At 41.1% G+C, this 19,200-nt stretch overlaps 1 protein-coding gene across 1 annotated transcript in view; it reads right to left on the reverse strand.

The window, feature by feature from the left end:
• The window catches only part of LOC140231716 (speract receptor-like), a 464,534-nt gene that overhangs the window by 81,798 nt on the left and 363,536 nt on the right, over positions 1-19,200 (reverse strand). The window lies entirely within an intron of this gene.

Consider the following 19,200-nt stretch of genomic DNA (forward strand, 5'->3'; position numbering starts at 1 on the left):
TATGTGTCAATCATTACCGGTTATCTTCCAAAATCCAATGTGTTTATTTTGTGTCGTGTTCATGAGTGAAAGCGGAAATAAATGTTGATGTTTATCATATTTAAAAGTCCCATTCAATTGTCTTAATTTGTGTTCAGAAATAGTCTTCGATTTTTCGAGTCTTCGAAAAGTCCCATTCAATTGTCTTAATTTGTGTTCAGAAATAGTCTTCGATTGTTCCACAAATCCACAGAGTCAACGCCTTTTCATTTCACTTTTTAAAGTGCTCACTGTTAATGATATCCAGTTTTAATGTGCTTTTTGATTATTGAGGCTTTACAAACCGTTATGCCTCCTTCAACAAAGCTTTTTATCATCAGTGACTCGTCGGAAACAAAGTTGTTTTTTCTTCTGGTCACACACTGAAGCGTGTCGTATCGCAGTCCGATGAAGGCCTCATTCCACTGAACATCGGAGGCCCATCTGATCCCCAAAATGCACTTTTCCACGTTTCGATGAGTTCCGACTAAATCTGTCCTAACAGACGGAATTTAATTGGGGGCAATGTTTTTTTTTTCTTCTGATAATCCAATAAATATGGCCTGTTTTCTGGATAATCCAATAAAGAACTGACGTTGATCTGGGTAATTGGATGGAAGGATGGTAGCCCCGATATCTGTCATCTATTCATCTGATTGCGATCTGAGGGTAATTCGAGGGTGACCTGACACTGATCTAACATTCCCTCAATCGCAGGACACCAGTCCGACTAATCAGTAATCAGAGTAATCGGATGGTAATCAGACTCGGACCACATACTGGGCTAATTTGCGCTAAAATTGGAAATCGTATATGGAAACAGGTCAAACGGACTCTCCAAAACAGTACACCTCCTGACGAGCCATACATCAGCTCCCTGCCCTGTGTTGCGTGATTGCTTGCTCAAACAAAGTTGTCAGTGATCTAAATCCTGCTTGACCATAAGGTAATGTAAGAAAATGTGAGTTTGGTGCCACAATACTAGAAGTGAAATGCTAATTCCATGTATCTCTGAGGTCTTTAGATCGTTAGCCTTTAGAAAGAAGCTTAGCACTACAATCCAAAACTACAATATTTGTATCATAAGCAGATATTTTTGTCTTAACTTTCTTTTTATTGTAACTCAACTATACTTAATAATATTGAGGGAGCCCAGGGTCTCAACAGCAGCAGCATGAGGGTGATGGGGAACTGAGTATCCTCCGTTCCTGAATACTCAGAAGTCATAGGCATAGAAGTGCATAAGTACGATAGTCAAATGACACTTGAGGTGGTTGCACAGGAAAGTCTGCTGGCACTTAAAGAGGAATGGATCCAAATGGACACGTGGACTGAGTAAATGCAGCAATAATTAGTAGAATACATTAGTAGAATAAGTTTGAGAAAAATCGATCGATCAATTGAAAGTTATGAATCTTTACCGTTTTGGTGCTGCTATCGCTGGATGAGAAGTCTCCAATTGTTTGTTATGTCAATTATGGAAAAAGAAAATATTTACAAAATCAACGTATTTTCACTTTTTTGGCATTTAAAACAAAATGGGAAGGAGGAATACATTTTCGTTGAGCACATGTCCATAAAAATTCGAAGGAATGCGTACTTTTTACAAAAAATAGATTTTGTGGAATTCGTTGCATCGTTTTTTCATACGTGACGTCACAAAATATTGTAGTCTTCTTATCCAGCAGTAGTGGCACCGAAAATTTAAAAATTCATAACTTGTGAACCTATTGTTGGATTTTCCTCAAACTTTTACTGATGTGTTCTACTAATATCGCTGCATTCACTCATTTGACATCCATATCTAAATAAGTTTCATTCCACTTTAAAACGATGAAGGGTCTGGGTCGTCGACTCCCAGAGGAGCTCGGTCTTTGCATTGAGTCATTTCCCGTCTTATTCTTCTTTTGACCGATCTTCGCAATCAGGATCTTGATGAAGCCTTGTAGCTAAAAATTATTGTCCGATAAAAGTCTCCCGAGAGCTAGTGTTAGCTGACACTGTGATCCATGGGCGTAAATCGGGGGGGGGGGGGGGGGAGTGCGGGATACATCCCCCAGCCCTTGGAGGAAGGGGATGGCATATACAATTATTTCCCTTGAAATTTGAGGGAAAAAAATTTAGAAGAAAGAATATGATTGTAATAATTTTGGCATATTCATGACGTTCTTACGCCAAACATAGCTTGACAGTATGCTATCTTCCAGGATTTTTTTTGTTTAATAGATTTTTTCCTTTCAAGTGCTCGCTCGCAAAGATAATATATCAACTTAAAGCATGGTGCAGATGTTGAAAACGTAAAATAATATAAGCCTACATGCATACATGCTATGACACGCGCCACTCGGCATCATCTACAAATTACGTACGGATAAAAATTGTGACCCGTCACGAAGGCTGAGCCGAGAAAACCAAGTTTGAAGTCAGATCATCAAAATCGGTCAAAACCACAAAATCTCTGATTTTGGCATGACTTTGTAGCGAAGGTTTCTTCTATCACCTGCCGAAATTTCTTAGTTAAATGATCACAGGAAAGGCAAGAAATTAGCGTTTTTCTAGGCCATTCAGTGTCAACGGAATAGAAACGTGTCCGAAGATTTGGATTCAGCGCCGCAGATAGACTCCGCCCCTAGCGACGAGGGAGTGGTCTTATTGGTCAGTGCGTGGCATCCTGGTTACTGATTGTTGTGTGTAGACTGCTGGCGCTATGCTTGAATGAACATCGCAGAGGTTGCAAGGAGCACTCCTATTGTCGAGAGGTGAAAACTGTCTTACCAAGGAGCTTCATGAAGCTCCTTGGTCTTACCTCCCCTTGATCACGACTGCGTCGGGAGGAAAACTTTGAAGGCGGTTTTCTCGAAACGTTGATTTCCTAGATCGCTGAACATGCTCCCATAAATCTATCTCCCAAATCGAGTACTCTCATGAGTTGTGTTACATATATAAAATTAAAGTGGGAGAGTAAGGGAATAATGTCATATCATTTTCAAAAAACTGACCTCCATCGACTTTCGGCTCCTTTGGTTGCAGAGGGTCACAATTATACGGCCAGAATGGAAAAGGTCATTTCCTAAATCATTGAGCAAACGAAGATGACTCAGTCAGGATTACATCTATGGGCATACACAGGGGTAATAAGGGTCGTCGATCCGAAGGGGGGGGGGGGGAAAGAGGCATTTGCTCCGCGCCCATTGATATGTTGGGGCAAACATATCATTTGCCCCCCCCCTCATAATTCCCGAGATGAGTAAAAATATCGTAAAAATTGTCCAAATACACCACCAGAATTATGCACCAGATCGTTAAATTGCAATCATAAATATGCAAAAGCTCCCCCGCTCGGTCAGTATCGATAGAATTTGTAAATAACAAGGACGTCGATTCTGGGGGGGGGGGGGGTGGGTGCTAACATATCATTTTGCCGCCCGAAATAATTCCTGAGATGTGGAAAATTTTCTTTCCTTTTTTTTAAAGAGAAAACTGCCGAAAGTGTGCACCAAATTGTTGAATTTCAATTCTGAAAATTCAAAGTCCTCCTTGCGTGGGAGGGGGATACACTCTCCCACACCCTGTCCCGTTCTGTCCTTTCCCATCGGCTTAGCACATTTTTACATTAACACACTTCCAAATTTTCATTGAAAGTGTGCACCAGATCTGTCACTTTAGCTTAAAAAAAGTGCAAATGTTCCATCGTTTCAGTTAAGTCTTTTCTCGCCTGGTTTCCCTCCATATATTTAGTACATTTTGGAATTGACAATTTTCAAAATTCCGTCAAAAAAGTATTTACGAGATATTTTCATTTGAATTCTGCATATGCAATTCTGTCCATTTTGGAGGGCGAAGACATGAAGAAGAGAAAATATGTCATTTTGTTCCCCAATGATTTCCGAAATAAGGCAAATTTTCTTGCCTTTTTTTGATAAAAAACTGTCCAAAATATCTTACCCGTAATCTGCACCAGATCGTTGAATTTCTATTTTGAAAATGCATAATCTCCCTCGCGCGGGAGGGGGATACCCTTTCCAATACCTCCCCCGTTCGGACCCCTTCTATACACTGAGTACACTTGGAAGATTAACAAATTTAAGAATATTTCATCAGAACGTGCGCATCAGATATGTCACTTTAATCAAATTAAAATCAAAAGTCATCTTGGTTCCTATCCACAGAATTAGACTTGGTATTCTTTGCGGATTGACAATTTTCCGAATATTCCTCAGAAGTTTGCATTAGATCGCTTTATTTCATTTATAAAAATGCAAAAGCTCCGTGGCGTAGGAGTGGCTACCCTTTACACACCCTTCCCATCCCCGTCAACTTCAATGCTCTTATAGTAGACCTACACGGTGATGTCACACACTCGGAACAAGAGCCGAGATACTGCCATTTGATCATCCCATGTCTGTGAATAGGGGGCCTTTTTTTTCTTCTTACTTTTTGATAGGAAAACAAATCAAAAATTTTACAAGTGTGTGCCAGATTGATGAAATTCAAGCCTGAAAATACTAAATTTCCCTCGTGTGGACAGGTGATATCCTCCCCCACACCCTTCCCACGTTCAGTCGCTCCGCTCCTTCCCACATATCTTCCCGCTCACAGTTTTGTCCCCTGCGCCCATCGTAAAAACGGATCGACGCCCCTGTTCGTACACTTTTGAGATTAACAAGTTTTCTAATATTTCATCCTAAGTGTGCACCAGATCTTTCACTTACAAAATGCCAAAGTTCCCTCATATGGGACGATGATATCCCCTTCCAGTTAATCCTTCTGAAGCTGTATGGGTTCTCTCCAGATTTAGTCACTTTTGATTGAAAATGTCCACAATTTGACGTCAAAGTGTGTATACGACATGCTGTCATTTCCGTTTTCAATAATGCAAAAGCTTTGAGGAGTTGGGGAATACCCAGACTACGGACTATCAAATCCTTGAGGATTGACGACTTTCCAATAACAACGAAAAAAGATTTAAAAATCCCTCGGTTGGGAGGGAGTAAACCTCTCCCACGACACCTCCTCCCACAACCTCCTCCTCACATTGCCCTGAATACTAGTCGTTATTTTGCTTATTCTATTGGTAGAAACAACAATTTCACATTTCATCAAAAGTGTGTATCATATCGTTGCATTTCTAGACGAAAAATGCAATATCTCCCTCGTGAGGAATGGGGCTGTCTCCCCTTCCACACTCTCCCCCAGGAAGCACACATGTTCCTTTTGTACTCTCTTGTTGAAAGAAACAAAAATCAAATATTTCACCAAAACTGTGCATCATAATTATGTAATATACCTCGTGTGAGAGAAAGGGTTATCCTCCTCCCACTTTCTCTCCAAACCCCCGTCCGCACATTTCCCTGAATATAGTCTTTAAAATTTGGAAAATTGCATTATGGAGTACACGAAATCTCTGATTTTCAAGTCCGAAAATGCAAAAATCTCCCTCGTGTGGATGGGGTGTTCTTTCCAGCACTTCCCCCACATGTTTCCTTCAATGTACTGTTCATATTTTCTCCCAGTTTTGACAGAAAAAAAAAAATCGAATATCTCACCAAAAGTGTGCACTCTTTCAGTGAATTTTAGGTCTGAAAATGCAAAATCTCTCTCGTGTGGGAGAGGGCCTATCCCCCTTCCACATCATCTTCTCCCAGTACATTTAGCAAAATACATATATTCCTCACTTGTTTCTATTACAAACAAAAGATCAATTATTTCTTTAAAAGGATGCACCATGTCTCTAAATTTTAGGTCTGAAAATGCAAATTCTCAGCATTGTTGGAGGGAGTATCCCCCACCCTACACTCAGTCCCCCTCCCAAAGCTCTCTTCCGCACATTTCCCTGAATATGTTTATTTCTTAAATATCTTTTTTTTAATTGATAGAAACAAAAATCGAATATCTCACCAAAATGGTTGCACCAAATCTCTGAATTTCAAGTCTGATAATGCATAAATCTCCCCCGTGTTGGAAGGGCTGCAGTACATCTCTCCTCGCCGTAAACATTTCCCTGAGTATACTATTTTCGTATTTTTTCATTAAAAAAGAAAAATCAACATACATACCACTTAATGGGTGCACCAGACCCCTGATTCTTCAGTCTGAAAATGAAAAAAAATCTCCCTCGTGTTGAAAGGGATATTCCATACCCTCGCCGCACACCTTCCTATGTATTTATTTTTCTTGCGTTTTGAAAGAAAAAAAAAAAAACACTAAACATATCACCAAGTGTACCATATCTCAGAATTTAAGTTGTGAAAATGCAAATCTCCCTCGTCTGGAAGGGAATTTTCCCCAACATTCCCTTCCCGAAAAGTTCTCTATATACTAGTTTGTATTTTTCTTACTCTTTTGAGCTCCATCAAAACAGTCTTTGGCCCTGCAAAATCAGGCTCCTGTCCATTGCTGTTAGCAGACGGAACCACCTTGATCAGGGACAGGATTGGCATAAATGAGAGATGGAAAGAGCACTTCAGTCAACTCTTGAATCACTCATCTGCAGTTGAGCAAGCTACGCTTGACCAGGTCCCACTGCAAACAATGAGAGAGGATCTTGATGTTCCCGCATCCATTGCCGAAGTCAAGAAAGCCATCAAGCAGATGAATCCACGAAAGGCATCTGGCCAGGACGGTATTCCTGCAGAGGTGTACAAGGCATTCAGCGACCAGGCCTTTGGGGTATTCCACAATGTTCTCACCAGTTTCTGGGATGAAGAAAAAATGTCAGCTGACTTCCGTGATGCCACGATAGTTGCCTTATACAAAAACAAAGGCTCCAGAGCAGACTGCGGGAACTATGGAGGCACAATCCCCTGCTCATTGCTGGAAAAATTCTTGCCCGTGTCATTCTGAATAGGTTGATCTCCACAGTCGCAGAGAGAAACCTCCCTGACACACAATGTGGTTTTCGATGCAGTCATAGTGTTGTTATGAGACAGGTCCAGGGAAAATGCATTGAACAGAATACGAGCCTCTTTGCTGTCTTCATAGATTTAACAAAGGCATTTGATACATAGCGTCAACAGGGAAGCACTCTGGACAATTCTTAGGAAACATGGCTGCCCAGCAAAGTTCACCACACTTATCACTGTTTCACGAAAATATGACTGGTGAAGTTCTGTCAAATGGCGAACCATCTGAAAAGATTTGACATCTCCAATGGTGTAAACCAAGATTGCGTGCTTGTCCCTATGTTGTTCGACCTCTTCTTTGCACAAGTCCTAGTCCACGCTGTCAGTGACCTTGAGCTCGGCACCTACATTAGGTACAAATTAGATGGATCGCTGTTTGATCTGAGACGCCTTGCTGCGAAGACAAAGGTGCTGGAGAGGTTCATTCTCGAAGCTCTGTTTGCGGATTATGGCGCTCTGATGGCACAGGAAGAGAACCACCGACAAGAGATCGTCAACAAGTTCTCATCAAGTTGTTTGGCCTGACAATCAGGCTTGGAAGGGCAGAAGTCCTCCAGCCAGCACCAAACAGTGCATCCTGCCAGCCAAGCATCACAATTAACGGCACTAAGCTTGAAAATGTCATAAACTTCAATTACCTGTAGCGGTACGCTCTCCAGCAATGGTACTCTGGACAATGAAATAGCAGCAAAAATATAGGTGGCGAGCTCGGCACTTGGAAGACTACGAACGAAAGCCCTACAACACAAGAACATTCGCCTTTCAACCAAACTCAAGGTGTACAACGTAGTGTTCCTCTCATCTCTGCTCTTTGGCAGCGAAACGTGGACCCTGTACCGGAGGCATACCAAAAAGTTGGAACAGTTCCACATGCCTTCTCTGCGGACCATCATGCATATTCGATGGCAAGATCGCATCACAAATCAAGAGTCTTGGACAGAGCCAGGACATCAAGCACTGAAGCCAAAATCCTCCAAGCTCAACTTCGTTGGTCTGGCCATGAGACTCTTTTAATAGAAACAAAAATCGAATATCTCACCAAAAGTTTGCAACACACCTCTGAGTTTTAGGCCTGAAAAAGCGAAATCTCCCTCGTGTGGGAGGGGCCTATTCTCTTTCCACACACTATTCCAGCACATTTCCCTAAATATGGATGTTTCTCTGTCAACAAAATCGATATCCAATATTTCACCAAATGTTTGCACTAGATCTCTGAACGACAGGTCTGAAATTGCAAAATCTTGTGGGATTATGGCAAGCCAATTTAATTTCTAAAAAGATTTTCTGATATCACGAATTCTATTTCGTGATATCACAAATTCAGTTTTTGATATCACAAATACCCATTGGTTTCTCACGTAAAACCAATTTTTGATATCACGAAATCGAATTAGTGATATCACAAATTTAATTTGCGATATCACAAAGTCAATTCGAGGTATCACGAATTCACATTCTTGATATCAAGAAATACATTTTGTTATATCACTAATTCCAATTTGTGATATCATTAATTTACATAAGATTTCAGCACGTATCTTTCGCATAAAAAAATCATTTGATTTCGAGAATTAGTTTTGGGCAGAAAACCACTGTGAATTCGAAAATTAGTTGAGCGCAGAAATACACAGGGAATTCGAGCGTCAGTTCAGTGTAGAAAACCAATGAGAATTCGAGCGTTAGTTGAGCGCAGAAATACACAGGGAATTCGAGCATTCGTTCTGCGCTAGAATTCAACTGTGAATTGAAGTGTTAGTTTAGCGCAGAAATACAAAGGGAATTCGAGCGTTAGTTTTGCGCTGAAATTCAACTGTGAATTCGAGCGTTAGTTGAGCGCAGAAATACACAGGGAATTCGAGCATTAGTTTTGCGCTGAAATTCAACTGTGAATTCGAGCGTTAGTTGAGCGCAGAAATACTCTGTGAATTCGAGCGTTAGTTTAGAGCAGAAATTCCGTTGGAACTTCAGGTGTTCTCTTTACAGTTAACATCTTTTAGTTAACGAAAAAAAAAAAACTAAATGAAGAGTTTTGCCAATCCGTCTCTCATTTAAAGTGATTGGAATTAGTTTTAGAAGAATCGATGAAAATAAATCGTTTAGCAATAGATTCCATTATTGATGTGTTGTCAATTATTTCAAAGTCACATATATATTCTCAATTTTTCTCCATTTCTCGCCATTGACTTTGGCAGACTCTGGTTGACTTAAAACTCTTGTTTGCGTTTCTCTTAAGTCTGTGAAAGATACTCTCTCCCGGCTTCCCCCTGTAACTCCTCCAAGTTAATAAGAGAAATTTCTCATTAGCGCAGATTAACAAAATTGAAATCCTTTGTACCTTTACTTTCTTCTCACTACAAATTCTGTTTGTTTGCCATGCATACTGCTGCACCAAACTCCTTAGAAGATCTGGATATCTTCACTCTTCTTGCTCTGGTCTGAAGACTTTTGGGCTTGTGCATGCCAGTTTAGTTCTCCCCGGTTTTGGCTGTTGAATAAACTTGCCTAAAACAGATTACACATTAAATTATTTTACAAAATCTTAAACATATTGGAGCAGGCAAACTGTATACCCAACACTATTGGTCTCAATGGATACACCCCTTTGTTCTGGAGGAGTGATTTTTGAGGAGTGAGAAAATGTCTTTAAGAGAAACACGTTGCGTTACCTGACCACCAGCCGACACCAGTGGTGGACACTTGGCAGGTTTACAACTAATGCTTTAATTCATTGTGATTTTCTGCACAGAACTGACGCTCGAATTCCCTGTGTATTTCTGCGCTCAACTAACGCTCGAATTCACAGTTGAATTCTGGCGCATAACAAACGCTCGAATTCCCTTTGTATTTTTGCGCTAAACTAATGCTCGAATTCACTGTGATTTTCTGCACAGAACTGACGCTCGAATTCTCTGTGTATTTCTGCGCTCAACTAACGCTCGAATTCACAGTTGAATTCTGGCGCATAACAAACGCTCGAATTCCCTTTGTATTTTTGCGCTAAACTAATGCTCGAATTCACTGTGATTTTCTGCACAGAACTGACGCTCGAATTCTCTGTGTATTTCTGCGCTCAACTAACGCTTGAATTCACAGTTGAATTTCAGCGCAAAACTAACGCTCGAATTCCCTGTGAATAACTGATATCACATATTCGAATTTGTGATATCAATAATTCAATGTGATATCACAAAATAAAATTTGTGATATCAGAATTTCGCACTTTTGATATTACAAATAAGAATTCTTGATATCACAAATTCAAAATAGGGATATCACAAATTCGAATTTGTGATATCAAAAATTCATTTTGTGATATCAGGAATTACCATTGGTATTTCACGTGAAACCTACTTTTGATATCAAGAATTCGAATTTCTGATATCACAAATTCATTCAATGATATCACAAATTTAATTTTTTATATCACGAATTCGAATAGTGATTTCACAAATTGAATTTCTGATATCAAGAATGGATTTCGTGATATCACATATTCGATTTCTTGATATCACAAATTAAGTTCATATGCTACACTTTGTGATATCACAAATTTCATTTTCGATATCACAAATTGAATTCTTGATATCAGAAATTAGATTTTTTTATATCACAAAATGGAATTCGAGATATCAGAAATTAACTTTAAATGTAAGAAAGGCTTGTCATACGGGAGAAGGTAACCCATTTCCATACCCTTACCCCTCTTGGTCGCTCCACTCCCTCGCACATAATTATTTTCATAGTTTTTGCCCCCCCCCCATTATCAAAACGGATGGACGCCCCTGGGGATCTAATTGACTTTAATCAAGACAATAGAGAAATCCGATAGATAATCATAAGAAAATATCTCCTACATTATTACATAAACAGAATTAGACATCTAGCCTATATTACAATTTTATTTTCTGCCACTTTTCTCCAATGTTATGCCTTATGCAAAAAAAAAGGTGCATGCGTGCGTGTGTGTGTGTGTGTGGGGGGGGGGAGGGGACAAACATCCACTCACTCACTATATCTTCTGCAAAAATGTGGGGGACCCCACCGTTGCACCGGCTACATGTGATGACTATCGCTGATCATCCCCCACTCCTCGCTGCGGATTTACGCCGGTGCTGGGATCACTCTCCACACCAATGGCGTACGGGGGGGGGGGGGGTGTTGGGTGTTCAAACACCCCCCTTTGCCAAAATGGGGGTGTTTGAGGTGTTCAAACACCTCCCTTGGGCAAAAGGGAGGTGTTTGAGCTGTTCAACACCCCTCTTTAGCAATGTTTAGATGTTGACAAATGAAACAAAAGCTGTCTTTACCGCTTTTATTTCCGTTTTGAATTCCGCCTTTCCTTTCTTTTGTGTTTATTTTCTCTCTCTCTCTCTCTTCCTTGTTTTATCTTAATGTTTGTGTGGATGATGATACATTATGGACTTACATAATATTATACGCACTAAAGAACTCGTGTACAGTACGTGTTAATACTACGTTACTGCACCGCGCGCGAAGCTGACGCGCAAACAGTAGACATTCCCGATCCCTGCTTTGCTTTCTGACCGAATTGCGAAGATACATTGCGCATAATAATCACCGTTTACCGGTATTATACCGTACGCGGTACCGTAAATTGTGTATGATGCATGATATTAATATTATGTGTGTACAATGCATGCTGTCAACTACCAAGTACAGTCAGTATAGTAGCCTACTGGAAGCAGCTAAAGCACGTTTTCCCGTTTTCACAGAATCTCAAGGTAAGCTAACTTACTAGAGGTCTGATTCTGTTTATATACGATGTTTTTTGTTTGTTTGTTTGTTTGTTTGTGTATAAGCTGGCTTGATAATGCCCCAGTCACATAGACATCCCGGATCACCCCGGACCACCCCGGATCTGATCGGGGAGAGATCCGTGTTGACGCCGGGAGGCCAACACGGCAACTTTTGGAGGTCAAAAACATCCGGCGTCATCCAGGGATTGCCGTGTTGGCAGAGCAATCCGGGGTGGTCCGTGTGGCTGCCGTGTAGCTGCCGTGTTGATCCGTGTAGATGCCATGTTTGTCCATGTAGACGCCGCGCTCTTCCGGCCTTATGCGTGTAGCTGCCGTGTTGATACCGTGTGTACAGTCATACCAGAATCCCGGATCTCCCCGGGTCTTCCCGGACGTCTCCGGATCACCGTGTAGATCCTTGAGCATCCGTGTTTATATGTGACTGGGGCATAACGGGGACACAGCTTTGCACCAATTTTAGGGAATGTTCGGATAATGACAGGGAACAAGTAATTAACTTTTGGTGATGACTGCTTGACCGCTCACCCATTCTTTTTTGCCTTGAAGTTTTGACCCCATGTTATGAGAAAGGAGCATTTTCCTACGGGTAGGAGTCAACTTGTAGATAGCGCTACTCCATAGCGCTGCTTGTCCCTGATTGACTAAATCATTCCTCTATTTATCCTATTTTCCAGCTACAGGAACAATTTATCAGAATTTACCTTAAAGCATGGAGGTGACAATTAATTCATAAAAGAGCACCTTGTATAACTGCATAAATTAATGCTAAATCTGTACTCTTAACAGGCTTGCTGTCCAGCTGTCGTGTAACAGGCAGTTATTTATAACACCTGTGAATACCATGTAAACCTCATCTGTGGTTTTGTATTGTAACATTAATCAAAACCTTTCACACCCTATAGTCAATACCGTCTAGCTATCATCTAGCAAGAAGCTGTTTCATAATATATGTGACATTGATTCTGCAGCCGATAACAATGCTGCAAACCCGCTGAATCTAGTGTCAATCGCTTAGGCCGCGGCACGGAACTATAACACTAGTTCGGATTTTGGAGCACGCAGACAGGACGTAGCACTTTTAGTGCATGAGGAACTTGTGCTGCGTTCGAGTTGCATGACGCGCGTGCTCTTTACGGCCGACGAGCGAACAACGCACTGACTCCGTACGGATTTGGGAGCTCTCGGACCCCGTTTACAGTGCGAGGCTCGGCCGCGGCTCGGCCGCGGCTCGGCCCAGCCCCGCTTCAGTGTAAACGCGCAAAAGGCCAAATGCGGGGCCAAAATTGGCCTCGCATTTGACCTCGCTCTGGAAGACCGAGCCGCGGCCGAGCCCGGCCTTTTCTCAGTGTAAACGCAAACTGGGCCAAATGCGCGGCCAATTTTAGTCTGGCTTCCAAACCCTCTGCCTGTACTATTTCGCTATTCAGGATATTAACTCCCTCAACGTCGAAAACTAGTATAGTTTAAGGTGGTTTTTGTCCTGCAAAGGATTTTTTCCTTCGGCAAAGCCTTTGCCCGTACGGCGATTTCGTCGCCACGGAATTCAGTTGGCAAAGGGTCTGAAAACCAGACAATACCAAATTGCGTTAGTTTACAGGCAGAGCGCCACTACGACCAAATAATGAAAGGTTTGAATCAAAAGCGCGGCCGAGCCCAGCAGTGTAAACGGACAAAATTGCGAGGCTCGGCCGCGCAATTGAGACCGGGCTCGGCCCCGCACTGTAAACGGGGTCACAGACACGACGTAGCAATTTTAGGCTACTGCATGAGAAACTTCTGCTGCGTCCGGGCTGTGTTTGGGCTACGGATTCACTCCCCGTATGGATGATGCGCGTGCTCTCTACAGCCAACGAGCGCACAACGAATTGACACCGTGCGTCTTTTAGGAAAAAATATAAAAGACGCCCGGTGTCAGTGAGTTGACCGTAGAGAGCACGCGCCTCGATCAATCGAAGCGAAGATCCTTATGCACTAAAAGTGCCAAGACGTGTCTGCGTGTTCCCAAATCCGTACGGAATCGGTACTCCCCACGTACGGATCTCAAATTTTGCCCACGTTTTTGCACGTAAACAACGTGCGGGCCACGTACTTACACCTTGCGCAACCGTACGGCCGACGTGCGTTGACGTACTCCCTTCCGGCGGTTGCCACTCCCTCCGTTTTCAGAAAAACGTGGCGGACGTGGCCTCCGCAAGAAAGGTACAGACAAAAAAACACGCATTGTGGGTTACCTGGGCAAGCTGTTGCCTTATTGTATTATTCTATTATGTCTGAATTAATTTGGCTCTTTTTAAATTAATGATTCTTGCGTCGAGTTATTAATTTGAATAGAAATATGCAGTACTAGCTGCTATTAAGGGATTCGGACCAACACTGGCTATCGGGCGAAAGCTTGGTAGTCTAGTGGATATGACGCCTGTCTAGTAATCAGGAGGTCGTTTGTTCGATTCCCATCCGAGTATGTAAAGCCCATGATATTTTTTTTCTTTTATATATCATGGCTTACTCAAAACACACTGAGTAATCGGTGTTTATACATGTTGAGAAGGGCGATTTGTCAATCAGTTGCATTTAATTTGGCTCTTTCAACCACTCCAACCATGTTTAACCCAGTGACTTCCTGGGATACTACATTACATCTATAAGTTTTACAAAAAAGCAAAATTCAACTCGTAAGAAAAAGAAGATAAATTTCCTTCATAACAACAGGGTTCTGGCACTGTAGAGGCGTGGGTTTGCCGCCTTCGACGGCCCTTCTAGTTCATATTGCCCATGAGTCGCATTGGCATAACTACGGGAAGGGGCATGGGGGGCACATGTCCCCTCAAATTGGCTGGTAAAAGAACCCAACAAAACATTTACGAAAGTAGGAAAGGAAAAGAAAGGAAAGGAAAGAGAAAGGAAAGAAGAGCAAACAAAAAGAAAGTTGAAGAGAAATACCCGGAAGCGTTCGCTCCCTTCGCTCACTCGCATTTTAAGTATCTTAAGCAATGCAGGTTATATTTCTATTCTTATGAAAGGGAATTGGTTTGTTTCTTGTGTCTCTATCTAATGTCATATTATTCTTTTACTTAAAGAATTTTAGTATATAATATAACTGCAAGGAGTCGGGCGGAGGTTGACCTAAAATAGATGAATTTCAGTGGATAATGGCCTGTGACCAATAGCCTATTCCTATTATACCCATTATGAGAACGGAAGATGCCGATAAAATATACACCATCATGAAAATGGAGAAACAATACACTAGAACCTGTTCTCAGTATACAAAATTTCAATTTTTTTATCGCTCGTAAAATCTAGGAACAAGATGGTTTCCAGTAGCGTGATGCCTGAATAATCATAATATTTGGGTAACTATCCTCGAATGCGGCATGAACATGTACTTAATAAAAATCAATTATTGTATTTTGATGACGAATCTACGTTTTAAAGAAAATAAAGTTTCTTGTCGGTCGCTCGCTCGCAGAATGGGTTACGGACGGGAAGCGAAGTGCCCAAACAGAGTTATATTCGGCTGATAGCCTAGGTGATGGAATTATCTTATAGGCTTATAGTGAATTTTGGTGACGAAATCACACTTCTATACCGTGAAAAAAGAGAAGTAAAGTTAACAATGAAATTTCAGATGAGATCACTACGAACACAATACAATACAATAATAATAATAATGATAATGATTGATAATAATAATAATGATTATAATAGAAATAATTATGATGATAATAATAATAATGATAATAATAATAATAATAATAATAATAATAATAATAATAAACAGAATGACAGAAATAGTTAAGATAGATATGAAATAATTAAATCTGACATTTCCTTATATCCTGTTAATGTCACTTTCGTATATTTGCATGTTTTATTTTTATGTCTACATGTCTCTGTATCCTCTGAATATGTAATTTCCATTGAGTTTCATGTAAAGAGAACATCATCAATTCAACAATTCATCGTTTATCGTCCATATTGTCCATATATGTGTGTGTGTGTGTGTGTGCCACAGCCTATTTAGTTCTGAATAAAAAAAAAAAAAGCTGCCAGAAAACTGTCATGCTATTTTAGACAGACAGACAGACAGACAGACAGACAGACAGACAGACAGATACACGCGCACGCACACACACACACACACACACATATACCCACAAACACACACACGAAAATACACATGGTTTATTTTCCATATGTATATGGACAATAAACGATGAATTGATTGAATTCATATTATCATAATTGTTATTGTCATTATTATCATCGTTATTATTACCATTTTTCAGGCTCATCCGCAAAACTCCTTTGAGCTTCTTCCCGCTTCCCACCCCCTCCCTCCACCACACTTCCAAAGCGTTCCCGCTTCTCCTGTCAATCAATTATTTTCAGTTAAAATGAAGAATAGATCTAATCTTAAACACCCCCTCTAAAAAATCCTGGGTACGCCTATGCTCCACACTCATCGTATAAAGCTAGTGACATCTGAAGGCCAACGGTCAATAAATTCAGGGTGATCCCACGGTCAGCCAATACTGGCGCTTGGTAGACTTTTTTTCTTCGGACAATTACCAATATACCCCATCCCACAGAGACCCCCCTCTCATCGGTCACTCATCGTAAGCAAAGTTTGTTGCTTCCAGCCACACACTGCAGAGTATTAGATCGCAGTCCGATGAATCCGACTTAGTTGGTCGACTATCAGGTGAGTGTCAGACATGTCGGTCGGTGATCCGATAAGGCAAGATCGTCCGACGACGGTAACGCGCGACATGTCTGACACTCACCTGATAGTCGACCAACACAAGTCGGATTCATCGGACTGCGATCCGATATACTTCGATGGGTGGCCGGAAGCGATAACTTTTGCATCCGATGAGTGACCGATGAGAGAAATCTTTGTGGAATGGGGGCGTTAGCTTCATACTCGTTGTGAAGATTGGGACGACCCAGCCCTGTTCGGCGTTTTGATATGGCTTCTGACCTTAAAGAGGGAGTGCAAGTACAAATAAGATTTCAAACTGTTTCAATTTGTCGAAAGATAAACTATCTAGATTGAGTATGAAACATTTGTTTTCCACTATATATAATTATGAAGAAATAACAGCAGTTTCAGAGGGCGTTTCAGTTTCCTCTCCCAAATCGGAAAATTTATAATGATATGCAGAGACGAGTAGGAAACAACACAGCTTGCCCGCATCGACCGAGCTAAATGTGTATACACTATCCGTGCAAATCGTATATGAAAGATGTTACTGACAGGATTAGTTTTTGGCAAATTAAAGCAGTTTTAGTATGATGTGTTCCGATTTACACATTACGTTTAGGAAATTATTGCCTTCGATATTAAACTAGGAACAAGGCAGAAAATTTCAGACGTGTTCTGGATTCTTTTTTTTTCTTCAAATTGACAGTGCAACCAGACAAGCACGGCCGACTTTGTGTCATGCGAAATGCCAAGCTGCTCGGAACACTTCAAAGATGAATGTATTGATTAATCTGTGGCCATGAAAAGGAGATGGGTTTCTCTTGACGATTTAAGTTACAACTTTTTTTTTCAGTTACTAGTACAACAAGCGACGAATTAAAGCACCAACAATCGCACGTTCTACGCAACGAACTCTTTTCATCGCCGAGCGCGGTTCTACTTTTGATGTTCCAGTGCTGCGGTACGCCCTGGTAACAGCTTCATGCTCAACTGCAGCTGAGCCTGATGAGGCTGACTCTTCAACAAGAACGTAGGTTCCAGTTTCAGAGGAGCATATATCTCAAAAGAGAAAAAAAGTAAGGGTATGTAGGCTTATACACCGATGTTAGCTGTCTCTTCTCTTTGGGTTTCTAATCTAACGTTGGAATTGTAGAAACATGGCCAGCCCAGGATAGTAGAGACAAATCCTTTCGTATCACTTGGGCACTACGATTCTATAGTATGATCCACAACTAGTATCACGGCAGTCAGTAAATTTTCAGCTAAAAACGCCATGAAAAGGGCATTTCAGCCTTACTGAATAAGCTCTAGTGGAAGATCTTGGCCTAATCTATTCCTGAATGATGTTTGCCCTACCGACTTTATGAATTAATTCGAAAAAAAAAGTTTCTCTTGCACAAGTCTCTCAGCTGCCTTCCAAAAGCACAGCACACTTCAATGCAGGTGCTGCTGTGAACATGGCTGTGAACGTAGTGTTGGTGCTATCAGCTGTGCGTCGTCCCAACACCGTGACGCACAGCTGATAGCAGCTAGCAGCTGATATGAACGTCGCTTTGTGTATCAACGTACAACGTAGTCCTCAGGCTATACCGCAGTGGCAGTGTGGCACACAGCAGTTGTATATTGAATGGTGCTGTGTTTTTTTGGAAGGCAGCTAAGAGACTTGTGCAAGAAATATATTTTTTTCTTTTATTAATTCATAAAATCGGTAAGCCAAACATCAATTATGAATAGATTAGGCCTAGATCTTCCACTAGAGCTGATTCAGTAAGGCTGAAATGCTCTGTTTAGGGCGTTTTTAGCTGAAAATTTACTGACCGGCGTAATAAGTAGTGGACCAAACTATCATGGCAAATTGATGCGATAGGATATGTCTCTATCTAGAAACCTAAGTAGATGAGACAGATACCATGATTCTATAGGCGGACATACCCTTGCTTTTTGTTTTTCTGTTGAGTATGTGCTCCTGTGAAACCGGAACTTACGTTCTTGTTAAATAGTCGGCCTCATCAGGCTCAGCTGCCGTTGAGTATGAAGCTGCACCAGAGCGTACCGCAGCACTCCACTACTACCGGCCTACTCGTACCAGATAGTTAGTGCCAGAACCGGGCTTGGCGATGAAAAGTGTTCGTTATGTAGAACATGCGATTGTTGGTGCTTTAATTGATTGTTGTTATTGAAAATAGTTTAACTTAAATCGACACAGGAAACCCATTTCTTCTTCATGGTCACAGATTTATCAATACTTTTTACATTCATCGTTGAAGTGCTCCGAGCATACCAAAGAATGTGTGGCCATACGCAGATACTTGCATTCCGCACGAGACGAACCCGGCCACGCTCGTCGGGTTGCACTGTCAGAACACGTCAGAATTTTTCTTCATTGTTCGTGGTTTAACATATGAAACTGGCATGGTGGTACCTTTCGAAAACTATAATTCCCTAAACCTACTATAGAAATCGGAACATATCACACTAAAACTGCATTAATTTGCCAAACAATAATCTTTCCAGTAACATCTTTCATGTGCGATTTCACATGGACGGTGTATACATATTTAGGTCGGTCGATGCATGCAAGCTGTGTTGTTTCCTATTTATGACGTCTCTGCATAAGATTAGATCGGAAGCCGTATTCCGGTTTTGGCGAGGAAGCGCTCTCTGAAACTGCTATGTTTGTAATGTTATTTTTTTTTTTTAAATCGAAACAGTAAATTTAGTAATCAAATTAAGTAAATTTGCAATACCTTTTTAAAACATGTGAATTGAGTGAATATAGCAATACTAGTAAAAC

This window comes from Diadema setosum, chromosome 8, assembly GCF_964275005.1.
Source record: "Diadema setosum chromosome 8, eeDiaSeto1, whole genome shotgun sequence".
Classification (NCBI taxonomy): domain Eukaryota; kingdom Metazoa; phylum Echinodermata; class Echinoidea; order Diadematoida; family Diadematidae; genus Diadema; species Diadema setosum.